The following is a 12,088-nucleotide window of genomic DNA, read 5'->3' on the forward strand; positions in this document are numbered from 1 at the left end:
CTAGCGGAGTCCTAGTTATAGAAAACCCTCAACTTAAAAGTTATTCACTGGGAAACATACATTCACAAGAAATCTTGATGATAATGGGCAGCATTTTGGGAGGAAAACGACCACCTTCTTTCTGGATGTGTGTTGAGTAGGGCCATAGCCCACGTGGCACCTTTGTGCAAACTAGAAAAAGATGCCCCTTTCTCAAGCAGCCACACTCCGTGCCGGGGCCCGTGGCTTATGGGCCCAGCCATCAATGTACTGACTGGATTTCAGTTCCATTCACCCTCTCAGCTTGGTGTGTCCTGGAGCAGGGCGTAACCTGCACAGCAGCTGAGGTGGAACTGTGGCAAAGGGAATTATAACCTCAGCACTGATGCTTTACCTTTACTTGCTATAGGACTGGGCCACGATCAGTTAACCAATGGCTAAAATAATGATTATTAATCAAGGATTTTTTTATGAAAGAAAGGAAAATTATATATTTGGGAAAGATTTTCAAATGCAATTGAAATAAAAAGTCGTATTATTAAAGATTAAAAATAAATTACAAGCTCCTATTTGCCAAACATCTCAATTTTACTTATTTATTTATACCCCAGCTCATTCCAAAGAGAACTGCAAGGCAGGCAGCATTGCAGGTAATGAGAATCTCACTGTAGTGGTCTTCCTCAAATCTGAAACTACTGTTTTTACAGTCTTTCCCTTTTTCAATAAGTTAATCACTGTTGCCTTGTGCTAGCTCATACTAATGTACACGATAATTTTTAAAATGTTCTACTGGGTAATACCACTGACTGCAGAAACGAGCTGGGAAGTCCTGAGACTATTATCTTTAGAAAGGACTGCTTGCAAGGCTGACCCTTGGCTGGCATCTGAAAACCTGGCTTTTGAAAAACTCCCTGCACTGATAATGTTGTTTTGCCAGCCTGGGGTACTAAACACTTGCTTGCCTTTGGGGAATCTGAAATACTGGTGTGCACGGTGGTGCCTATATGACCAGTCTCCAGTAAAAATCCTGCCTCTTACATGGGTTTCCCTGGGCATAAACACTGTACACTCATGGTTACATTTTTGCTGCTGGAGGGAAGGTGTGCTCTGTGACCTCTCAGAGGACGGACAAAACAATGGAAGCCTGCACATGGATTCCTCCAGACTCCTCCTAACGGTGTCTTTTCCCCTCACTGATGCAGCTATGTATCCTTACTGTGTCACTGTAATAAATCTGTGCCACAAGTACAGCAGGTCTTCAAATAATGTCACTTTGTTCAACTTGATTTTGTCACAGCATAGATGATATCCTGTAAGAACTTCACTCTTGTTTATATGAATTAGCCTACAGTAAAATTGGTTTCATTAATATTATTTTGCTTATAAAAGTTACAGAATCTATCAACAATGCTAAATAGGGACTTACTGTATAATTATTATATATAATGCTGTATAACTATATATAATGTATAACTATATATAATGTGTAACTATATGTAACTATATAGATACACATATATAACTATATAACTATATATATACACATACATATATATACTGTATATATGTATATATATATATAATGCTGAGTGCTGTGAATCCTAGTAAATCACTTAACATGGGCGGACTTGGGGACCCCTGAAAGAATAAGAAACACTTTTTAAAGTGTGAAACTTGATACATTTGGACATATGTATATAGCCACAAAACCATCATCACAAGGAAGATAATATATCCATCACCCTCCAGGTTCTTTGTGTGCTCTTTTTAAAAATCCACCCCTCTCCACATCCTTCACCCAAAGGCAACCACTGATGGCCTTTCTATCACTATAGATCAGTTTGCATTTCATAGAATTTGATATGAATGAAATCATACAGTGCATACTCTTTTTTAAAAAAAAATTGTCTTCTTTACTCAGTAGAGCTGTATGGAGATTTATCCTTGTAATGTGTATCCATAGTTAATTCCTTTGTATTGCTGAACATCCTGTTGTATGGATGTGTCACAGTTTTGGTTTTGGTTTTGGTGTATTTTTTTTATTTGCCTGTTGATAAACATTTCAGTTGTTTCAAGCTTTTGGCTATTACAGATAAAGCTGCTATATTTGTGGACAAGCCTATGTGGAGTTTTTTTTTTTTTTTTTTTTTTTTGATAAATACCTAAGGGTGAAATGGCTGGATAATAGGGTAGGTACACATTTAACTTTTAAAGAAACTGCCAAATTATTTTCCAAAGTTCTTGCAACATTTTACATTCCCACCAGCTGTGCATGAGAGTTCCAGTTCTTCCACGTCCTCACCAACACTTGGTATGATCAGTGTTTAATCTTAGCCATTCTGATAGATTATTAGTATCTCATTGTGGTTTTAAATCACATTTTTCTAATTGCTAATGATATTGAGTATCTTTTCATGTGCTTATTTGCCATCTGTATCACTTGTTTGGTGAAATACTTGTTTAAATTTGCCTATTTTTAAAATTATTTATTTCCTTATTATTGGAATTTTATTATTGAGTTTTAAGTGTTATTTCTATGTTCTGACTTCAAATCCTTCCCCAAATACATGATTTATAAATATTTTCTCTCAGTGTGTGGCTCATCTTTTCATAATAATGTCTTTTGAAGAACAGAAGCTTTTAATGTTGATGAAGTCCAATGCATTAATTTGTTCTTTCATGGATCGTGCTTTTGGTATTATATCTATCTTTGTCAAACCTAAGTCACAGGGGTTTTCTCCCCCTTTCTAGAAGTATTATAGTTTTAGGTTTTACATTTAGATTATGATCTCTTTTAAGTTAATTTGTGTATATGGTATGAGGGACTGACAAGCTTTTTTTTTTTTTTGGCATATGGCTGTCCAATTATTGTAACTGTATCTAATTATTCCAAATAAATAACTGACTGCTTTTACACCTTTGTCAAAAATCAGTTGTCATATACGTGTGAATTTATTTCTGGACATTCTCCTCTGATTTACTGGTCTATTTGGTGATCTTGCTGCTAATATCACACTGTTTTGGCTTACTATGGATTTATAATAACTCTTAAAATCAGGTAGTGTTAGTCCTCCAAATTTGTTCTTTATCAAAGTTGTTTTGACTTGTTCTAACTCCTTTTCATTTCCATATGAGTTTCAGAGTCAGTCTGTCCATTTAAGCGTATCAACAAGGTTAAAACTAATATCTTAACAATACTGGGTCTTCTAACCCATGAACGTGATATAGCTCTCCATTTATTTAGATCTTTAACTTCTCTCAGTAATACTTTAGTGATTTAATTCTTGAATCAATAATATTTAGTGCTTTTATGTCCTAGGTATTCTCCATAGGTGGAAAAACCCCAGAAAATTTACTAACATTTTCACAAAGATACAGCCCTCTCCCCATCTCACTGTTTCTTTCCTCCCACACTGTAGAAAATAAAAATATCTCAATTTTTTTTGTCTTATATCTCAAACAGGCCCAAACATACTGAGACTGAGAAACCAAGTTAAATCTAATACATATGTCTTTCTTAAATTAACAGAATGGCCTTATAACTTTAAGGAACTAACAAGAGTACTGTGTTCTTTTTTGCTATTTCCTTAATGCCTATGATTTTTCAGCTCTGAAACTGCCTTTGCCCAGAGTACTAAATTTTCAAATCTGTGAAAAACTGGTAAGCAGGCCCTATCTCAGACTTGTATATCCTCTTGAGAAGGATAGGTTGTGCCCTGCATACAGTAGGTGCCAAAAAAGTCTTGATAAGTGTGTAAGCAGCAGGTAGTAATTGAAATGGGGGCCACACGTAACAACCAATCCCTATGTGCCTTTGCTGTGCAAGGGACAAACTCACAATCAAAGAAGAGGGCAGACAATAAAACAACAGAAGGCAAAAATGTGTTTAAAATATGAAAAGAGAACTTACCATTAAAAGGAGTAATAAACCATAACTGTAGGACGACTAGTAAGGACACAATTAAATGTGGCCAAGCATGTTTTGTGGCAGGTTTTTCCTTTAAGCCAGGCCATGACAGATAAGTGGGATTTTGCCCACAGACTGCAGAACGACCTAGGGTTCTAGGTAACAGGATGAATCGAAGATGCAAAACTTCATAGTTCTGTGCCAATTTCATGCTTCAAAACATAGGTTTTGCTTAGCATACCCCAAATTTCTTGAGGATCTCAGAGCTAACATTTGTTCATGCTTTATTTTTTTCAGAGGGTGGGGTGCTAAAGGTGAAGCAATGACTATCTGAATGCGGGTGATGTGGGGGATTCTGGTTCCAGTAAGCTAAATGCATTTTTTCAGTTGTCATTTAAATAGTTTAAAACTTTTTGGAAAGATCCAGATGCCCTTACCATGCATACGCTGCCATGAGGGTGAGTACAGAATGCTTCATCACTGAGTCAGACACACAGCGTCTCGGAACAGGACCACTGGACTATATAGAGTGCGCCAGACATTTCAAAGGAAAATAGCACAGCTATTTACAGAATTTCTTCATTTCACCCCTGGGATCTATCCTTTGTTGTGTGTCCTTTTCACTAAATCTACGCACTTTAAGGATTCCTTGGCAGCCATGTTCTTTTCTGAGAGGGGCGAAAATGTAACAATGACTGTTACTATTAAAAGGAAAGCCCTTTCATACAACTAAAATATCCTCAGTATTTAAAAGCTTATTTAAAAGCTTTGTTACTTTCTTAACACGAAAGAGCAGTTACATAACAGGCACAACTTCAGATGCCTTATGTGAACTCCAACCTAACACACACCAAGGAATAAAGCCCTGGATATTAAGATAGAGAAGAAGCAATTCACATATTTATAAGAGTAACAATATTACAAACAGGTTGGTCCCCAAAGGCGTTCTCTTCCTATTTATCCAATGCCAGAGTCATACTCCGGCCAGAACCCCCAATTTAAATAAACAAGACTTGCATGTCAATGTTAAGCAGTCAAACTGAGTTCAGGCACAGTAATTTCCATAAACCCAATGCTACAAAGGACACAAAATACACATTTGGTACATTTCCACACTCCTCCAGGCTAAGTGCCATTTAAACTATCCAAGGGCAAGTGGTGCTTGTCTCCATCTTCTCCAGGAAAGGAGAGAGGCAGGTAATCCCTGTGCACGCCAGTGCCTGGTGACCTTAACCAACAACCAGCTCCGTTTCTTTAGCCAACTTTTTTTATCCCCCTGCAGCTTTAAGCTGCATCCTTTGGGCCCCGCCTTGGGAAATGGCTGGCAGCCAGCTCCAGGGACTGGAACACTTCAGAAGATCACACATGTACGTACTCATAAAGCTGCTAGCATAAAACCCAAAAAGTTCAACAAATGCCTTTAGCTTCTTTTAAAACATACCACTAGGTGAAATCTTGTTTTATTTTTTTCCAAAGGGAAATGAATCAAGTTCTTGATTTTCTGAAATTTAAAATGCCATCAGCAACCTCAAGGAGTAGAATTACCATAAAGAACGCTACACTCTGTATCCTGCCTTTCAAACTATTCGTTTCAGAGGAAAGAAGAAAACCCACCCCAAATCAAACAGGTATCCACTGAAAACACACAAAGGAAAGAGCAGTGCAAACATGAAGGAATACGGAAGTGATGACATAGAGCCATCCACACTGGATTTTATATATATATATATATACACATACACAAATATATATGTACATATATATACATGTGTACCTATATATGTGTATATATATATGTGTATACATATATTTCTATTATTTCTACTTCTATTTCTATTTCTAGATATGTGTATATACATGGGTTAGTATACACACATATTTTCTTCCTCTGTCAGCTGAGGGCCTAGAACCAATGACATTCCAGTTCAAAAGCCTGCTTAGCACCCAGATCTTGGTTTCTAATACCATGCAGTAATAAAGGACCAGATACTGGAAGTGGCTAATTCTAGGACTGCAGGGGAAATAAACAGGATGATCCTGGGGTATCTATAGAGCTAAACAGTAAGGAAGTACACAAGTACACAAGTACACACGTACACGTACACACACACACACACACACACTAAAGCCTGCACACTGATGGGGACATGTAAAAGGTCCACAGGAGTCGACTGAAAGAGCCCCAAATGGCCAATGCTGGAACAATTTAAGCAATAAAATAAAGTAGTATTAGATTACAACCTAAAGTATAAAATAAGTACTAAATATAATACCACCTAAAGTATATGAATTGAATAAAGTATTTGGTATACAGTATTGAATAAATAAATGAGAAATAGACAAACTGTCCATGCAGAAGAATTCCCAATAATTTATGTAGATAAGCCTGCCCCACCCAAGAATGTGGAGCATAACTCCCCACTCCTTAGCTAAGGTAATTTTCTTCCAAAGAGAACAGTATGGAAGGGGGCAGAGGGTGTACCTTTCCAGCAAAGAAGCCTGACAAGCCCTACCTCAACTAGATGATCAAGGTTAAGGTGATAAATCATGTTGATAGTATGTATCCTGAGAATGGCACGTTACCTCTGTGGTCTTTTGTAATACCATTCTCTAATAGAAGAAACCCGGGCCTGTTGGAGAAATGGCTGATTCTAAGACTGGGATGTGAAATATACAAGATGAGCCTAAAGCATCTTGTAGTGCCAGAAAATAAGGAACTATTTGAAAAAACAAAAACAAAAACTGAACAAACTCACATTGATGAGGATATGTCAAAAGAAATAGCCAACCAAAAGGACTCCCAATGGCCATAGTTGGAACAATTTCAGCTATAAAATAATGTTGATAGTATGGACCTTTGACATGATGTTATGAAAATGGCACTTTACCCCGTAATCTTCACAAAAACCCATGACCACATTCTAATCGTGAGAAAAATCTCAGAGAAATTTCAATAGAGAGGCATGCTACAATATACCTGACCAGTACTCCTCAAAACTGTTAAGGTCATCAAAAACAAGGAAAATCTGAGAAACTGTTACAAACAAGAGGAAACTATGGAGACATGACAATTAAATGTAATGTAGTACCCAGAATAGGACTCTAGAACAGAGAAATAACATTACAAAAAAACTAAGGACATCTAACTAAAGACCTTATTTAATATTGACTCACTGATAAAAACATATGTACCATACTAATGTATGGTTATGGGGTATATGGGAACTTTCTAGTATTGTCTCAGTTTTTCTCTAAATATAAAACTGTTGTAAAAATAAAGTCTATTATTTTAAAAAAAGAAATCCCTTTTGAAAGTGCCTAAAGCGATCATCCTTCTCTATCCACCTCTGTCAGGTACGATGCAGACTTAGTCTTTAGCCTGGGGTCAATTTTTCACTCCCGTTCTATGCTGTTTTTATTGTGAAGATCAAAGCTCACAAGCTGAAGCATTTGGCCACATGTGACCCTACAGGAAAGTTTGGTTTGGCCCTCACAGAGTTTTTGTGTTTTAAATTGAGATGTGTTAAAATCCAAAGATTTCTGGTCTCTCTGAAAATCTGGCAAACTGTGCTAGCATTCCATTGTGGCAATAATGGCACTGAGAGGCCATGTTTCTTTCAGCAGTACCAGCCATGTCCCCCCACTATTCCTCTTCACAGCCCCAAAGCTCAGCCCATATGTCAATCACTGTTTGTTACTAGTTTGTCCTGTCATGGGAAATAATCCTCCCAAGTGGGAAAGTGAAAAACAGACCAAATGGGCCATGCCTTTCAAGAAAACAGGGAGGCAACACTGTCGTATGTATGGAAATTGGGAATGTTCCTGTATATTTAATATGCAAAGTACATGTATAAAAGACACCATTAGAAATAACAACCATGTAAAAAAAAAAAAAGAAATAAGAACCATGAGAAATTTATGAGAAAGGGACATAATTAAAAATCCTTAATAAATGAAAAAGAATCAGGGTGAAGTTTTAGTCCTTTCAGTTTTAATACAAATAAGGTAATACTGCTTACAAATGGCCAGCTTCTCTTAATTATGTACTCGCTTGAAGGTATATGACTTTTTGAATCCTGGTATGCACTGGCTGAGAGGAGCTAGCTTGGGCTTTGTTCATAATGAAGCTACAGTAATCAAGACAATGTGGTATTAGTATAAAGATAGACATGTAGATAAATGGAAGAGATTAGAGAGTTCAGAACTACTTCTTCCCACAAATGGGTTGTTCATTTTTGTATTCTTTTTGCTAAGGTGCCAAGGCAATTCAAAGGGGGAAAAGGTAGTCTTTTTAATACTATATAGGCAATGCTGGAGCAAATGTATATCTATGTTTTAAAACAAAGAAAGCAAGAAAAGGAGAGAAAGAGAGAAGAAAAAGAACTTCGATCTGTATATCTCACAATATTCATAAAAATTAACTCAAATGGAATCATGGACCTAAACACAGAAGCTAAAGTTATAAAACTTGTAGAATATAGGAGAAGACATCATAAAGAAGACTGCATGAGGTGGACCTCTGGAACTCTCCCCTGGAATCTACAACAAATTGAACAATTATAACTCCACAAAGGACTCCCTATGCAGCAGACAGGCAAGACTAAGAGGTGCACTACTGAATTCACATAAAGATGGGCAGATTACGAGAGCAGAGGAGGAGGGAAGGGAGAAGTGAGACGGGGCCACGTAGGTGCAGGACACAGACCTACCTTGGTGGCCTTGCATCCCGGAACTACCACAGCTGCAGGAGACGGAAGAACTCAGACTACTAGGGCTCTGCTTATGGCCCACAGGGCTGAGGTGACAGCATATACCATGGCTGAACCCAACACTCACGGCAGAGACCTCGGAGCAAAGACTGAGGGAAGAAGGCTGAAAACAGTGGTTTAAGCCCTCACTGCTGAGCAGAGAACGGAAGCCTTAGGCACTGAGACTAGCTGCCCCCTCCCTACCCTCCCAGAGCTCGCCCCGCCCAACCTGCCCAGTGTTAGAAGCAGAACAGTAGCAGTGTCAGATCAAAAGAACAGAATAGTTGCTGAGAACTGTGGTCCATAGACACGGACTCGCAGCCCAACTAGTTCTGGCAAAGGGGAAGGAGCCAGGGAAGCAGGACTGGCCATGGTGGTGGTGGTTTTCGTGGTCTCCGCCATTACTCTGGGCCACCTCTCATAACCCACCCTGCTGCTATCCCCACCTATCTGGACAGATCCCTGAAGGAATAAACAGAACTGCTGAAACACACGGGCTCTAAATCTGGGGCAGGAGGAGCTTTGGAACTTCAGAAGCTCTCCACATCCCCACATGGAGGCAGCGCCCTATGACCCAGGCGAACTGTTCACAGAGGAGAAGCCCGCCTTCCAGGGAATCCCCCCATTGTGTGAGAAGCTGGAATAGTGCAGAGAAAACATAACACTACAGTGTGAGAGAGAATAAAAGGCTGTAGTCAGAGAGAAAATAAAACATACTACCAACATCTACTGGAAAACGAAAGACCTATATCAATCTGTTGCAGAACCCACTCCTGTAGATGTCTAGGAAGTAAATCAGTAATTGCCATGAATAACCAAGGCAACAAGACAGCTCAGAAAGAAAATGAAAAGTCTTCAGAAAATGAACTTAAAGATATGGAAATATGTGACTTAAATGAGAGAATTCAAGATTGCAATTCTTAAAATACTCAACGAGATGCAAGAAAACACAGACAGGCAGTTTAATGAACTCAGAAACACAATCAAAGAACAAAATGAACATTTTACCAAAGAGATTGAAATTTTGAAAAAGAATCAAATAGAATTTCTGGAGATTAAGACTCAATAAAATAAATGAAGAATGAAATAGACAGCTTGGGTAGTGGAGTTGACCAGATGGAGGAAAGAATCAGTGACATTGAAGATAGAAATCTGGAAATGACACAGATGGAAAAAGAAAGAGACTTGAGACTTAAAAGAAATGAAAGAAGTCTGCTACTTTCTGACTCCATCAGAGAGAGCAATATAAGAATAATGGGCATACCAGAGGAGAAGAAAGGGAGAAGGGAACAGAGAGTATATTCAAACAAATAGTCGATTAGAACTTCCCAAACCTGTGGAAAAAACTGGACCCTCGAATCCAAGAAGCAAATAGAACACCTAATTACCTCAACCCCAACAGGCCTTCTCCAAGGCACATTGTATTGAAGCTGTCAAAAATTAACTACAAAGAAAGAATCTTCAAGGCAGCCAGGGAAAAGAAGACGGTAACCTACAAAGGAAAGCCCATTAGAATATCATCAGATTTTTCAGCAGAAACTTTATAAGCCAGGAGGGAGTGGAACCAAATATTCAAACTATTGAAAGAGAGAAATTATGAGCTAAGAATAATATATCCAGCAAAGATATCCTTTAGGTCTAAAGGAGAAATAAAGACCTTTCCAGACATACAGAAGCTGAGGGAATTTCTAACACACGACTGGTACTACAAGAAATACTGAAGGAGTCTATTCGACCAGCATCAAAAGGGATAAATTGTGGCAACAAAAAAATAAAAGGGGGGAGAATAAAAGCCTGAACTGGAATATGGGAATAAAGAAAGTAAGCATGCTGAAGAAAACAGAATACTCTAAATATCAAACTTTATTTTACATAAACTTAATGGTAACCACTCAAAAAAAAAAAAAAAAAAAAATCCAGAACTGAAATACATAATAAAAGAAACAGAGGGGGAAATCATAGAATACCACCACACAGAAATAATAGACAACAACAAAAGGGCAAAGAAACAATGGAGACACAGTCTTACCAGAAAACTAAAGATAGAATAATAGGAAATCCTCACATATTAATAATCACCCTAAATGTAAATGGACAGAACTTACTAATAAAAAGGCACAGAGTAGCATATTGTATCAAAAAACTAAACCCAGATGCTGGCCCCGTGGCTCCGGCGGTTAGAGTTCCATGCTCCTAACTCCAAAGGCTGCCGGTTCGATTCCCACATGGGCCAGTGGACTCTCAACCACAAGGTTGCTGGTTCAACTCCTGGAGTCCCGCAAGGGATGGTGGGCTCTGCCCCCTGCAACAAAGATTGAACATGACACCTTGAGCTGAGCTGTCACTGAGCTCCCAGATGGCTCAGTTGGTTGGAGCATGGGCTCTCAACCACAAGGTTGCCAGTTCAATTCCTTAAGTCCCACAAGGGATGGTGGGCTCTGCCCCCTGCAATTAGCAAAGGTAACTAGACCTGGAGCTGAGCTGCGCCCTCCACAACTAAGACTGAAAGGACAACAACTTGAAGCTGAATGGCACCCTCCACAACTAAGATCGAAAGGACAACAACTTGACTTGGAAAAAAGTCCTGGAAGTACACACTGTTTCCCAATAAAGTTGTGTTCCCCTTCCCCAATAAAAAGTCTTAAAAAAAAACCTAAAAAAAACTAAACCCAACCATATGCTGCAACCAAGAGACACATCTCAGCTACAAGGACAAACAGACTCCAAGTGAAAGGGTGGAAATTGACACTCCAAGCAAATGGTATCCAGAGAAAATCACGTGTAGCCATACTGATATCAGATGAAACAGACTTCAGGCTAAAAAAGGTAACAAGTGACAAAGATGGACATTTCATAATGGTAAAGGGGACTATACAACAAGAAGACATAACAGTCATCAATATTTATGCCCCCAATCAGGGAGCACTGAAATATACCAAGCAACTACTAATAGAACTAAAGGGAGAAATTGACCAAAACACAATTATAGTATGGGAGCTAAATACACCACTGACAGCTATGGATAGATCATCCAAACAGAAAATAAATAGCAGCCCAAAATGACACATTAGATGAAATGGACATAATTGACATTTATAGAACACTTCATCCTAAAACATCAGACTATACATTATTTTCTAGTGTACATGGAACATTCTCAAGGATAGACCATATATTGGGACATAAAACTAGCCTCAGCAAATTTAAGAAGATTGAAATCATACCAAGTATATTCTCTTATCACAAGGCTTTGAAATTGGATATCAACTGCAAAAAAAAGCAGGAAAAACCACACATACATGGAGATTAAACAACATACTTTTAATGAACGATCAGGTCAAAGAGAAATAAGAGGAGAGATCAAAAGATACATAGAAACAAATAAGAATGAAAATACATCCTACCAAAATTGTGGGGATGCAGCAACGCAGTTTTAACAGGGAAATTTATATCA

General features: G+C 38.3%; 1 protein-coding gene across 2 annotated transcripts in view; it reads right to left on the reverse strand.

Moving 5' to 3' along the window:
• B3GAT2 (beta-1,3-glucuronyltransferase 2) overlaps positions 1 to 12,088 on the reverse strand; it is a 77,414-nt gene that overhangs the window by 41,927 nt on the left and 23,399 nt on the right. The window lies entirely within an intron of this gene.

Source organism: Rhinolophus sinicus, linkage group LG05 (assembly GCF_036562045.2).
Source record: "Rhinolophus sinicus isolate RSC01 linkage group LG05, ASM3656204v1, whole genome shotgun sequence".
In the NCBI taxonomy this organism is placed as follows: Eukaryota; Metazoa; Chordata; class Mammalia; order Chiroptera; family Rhinolophidae; genus Rhinolophus; species Rhinolophus sinicus.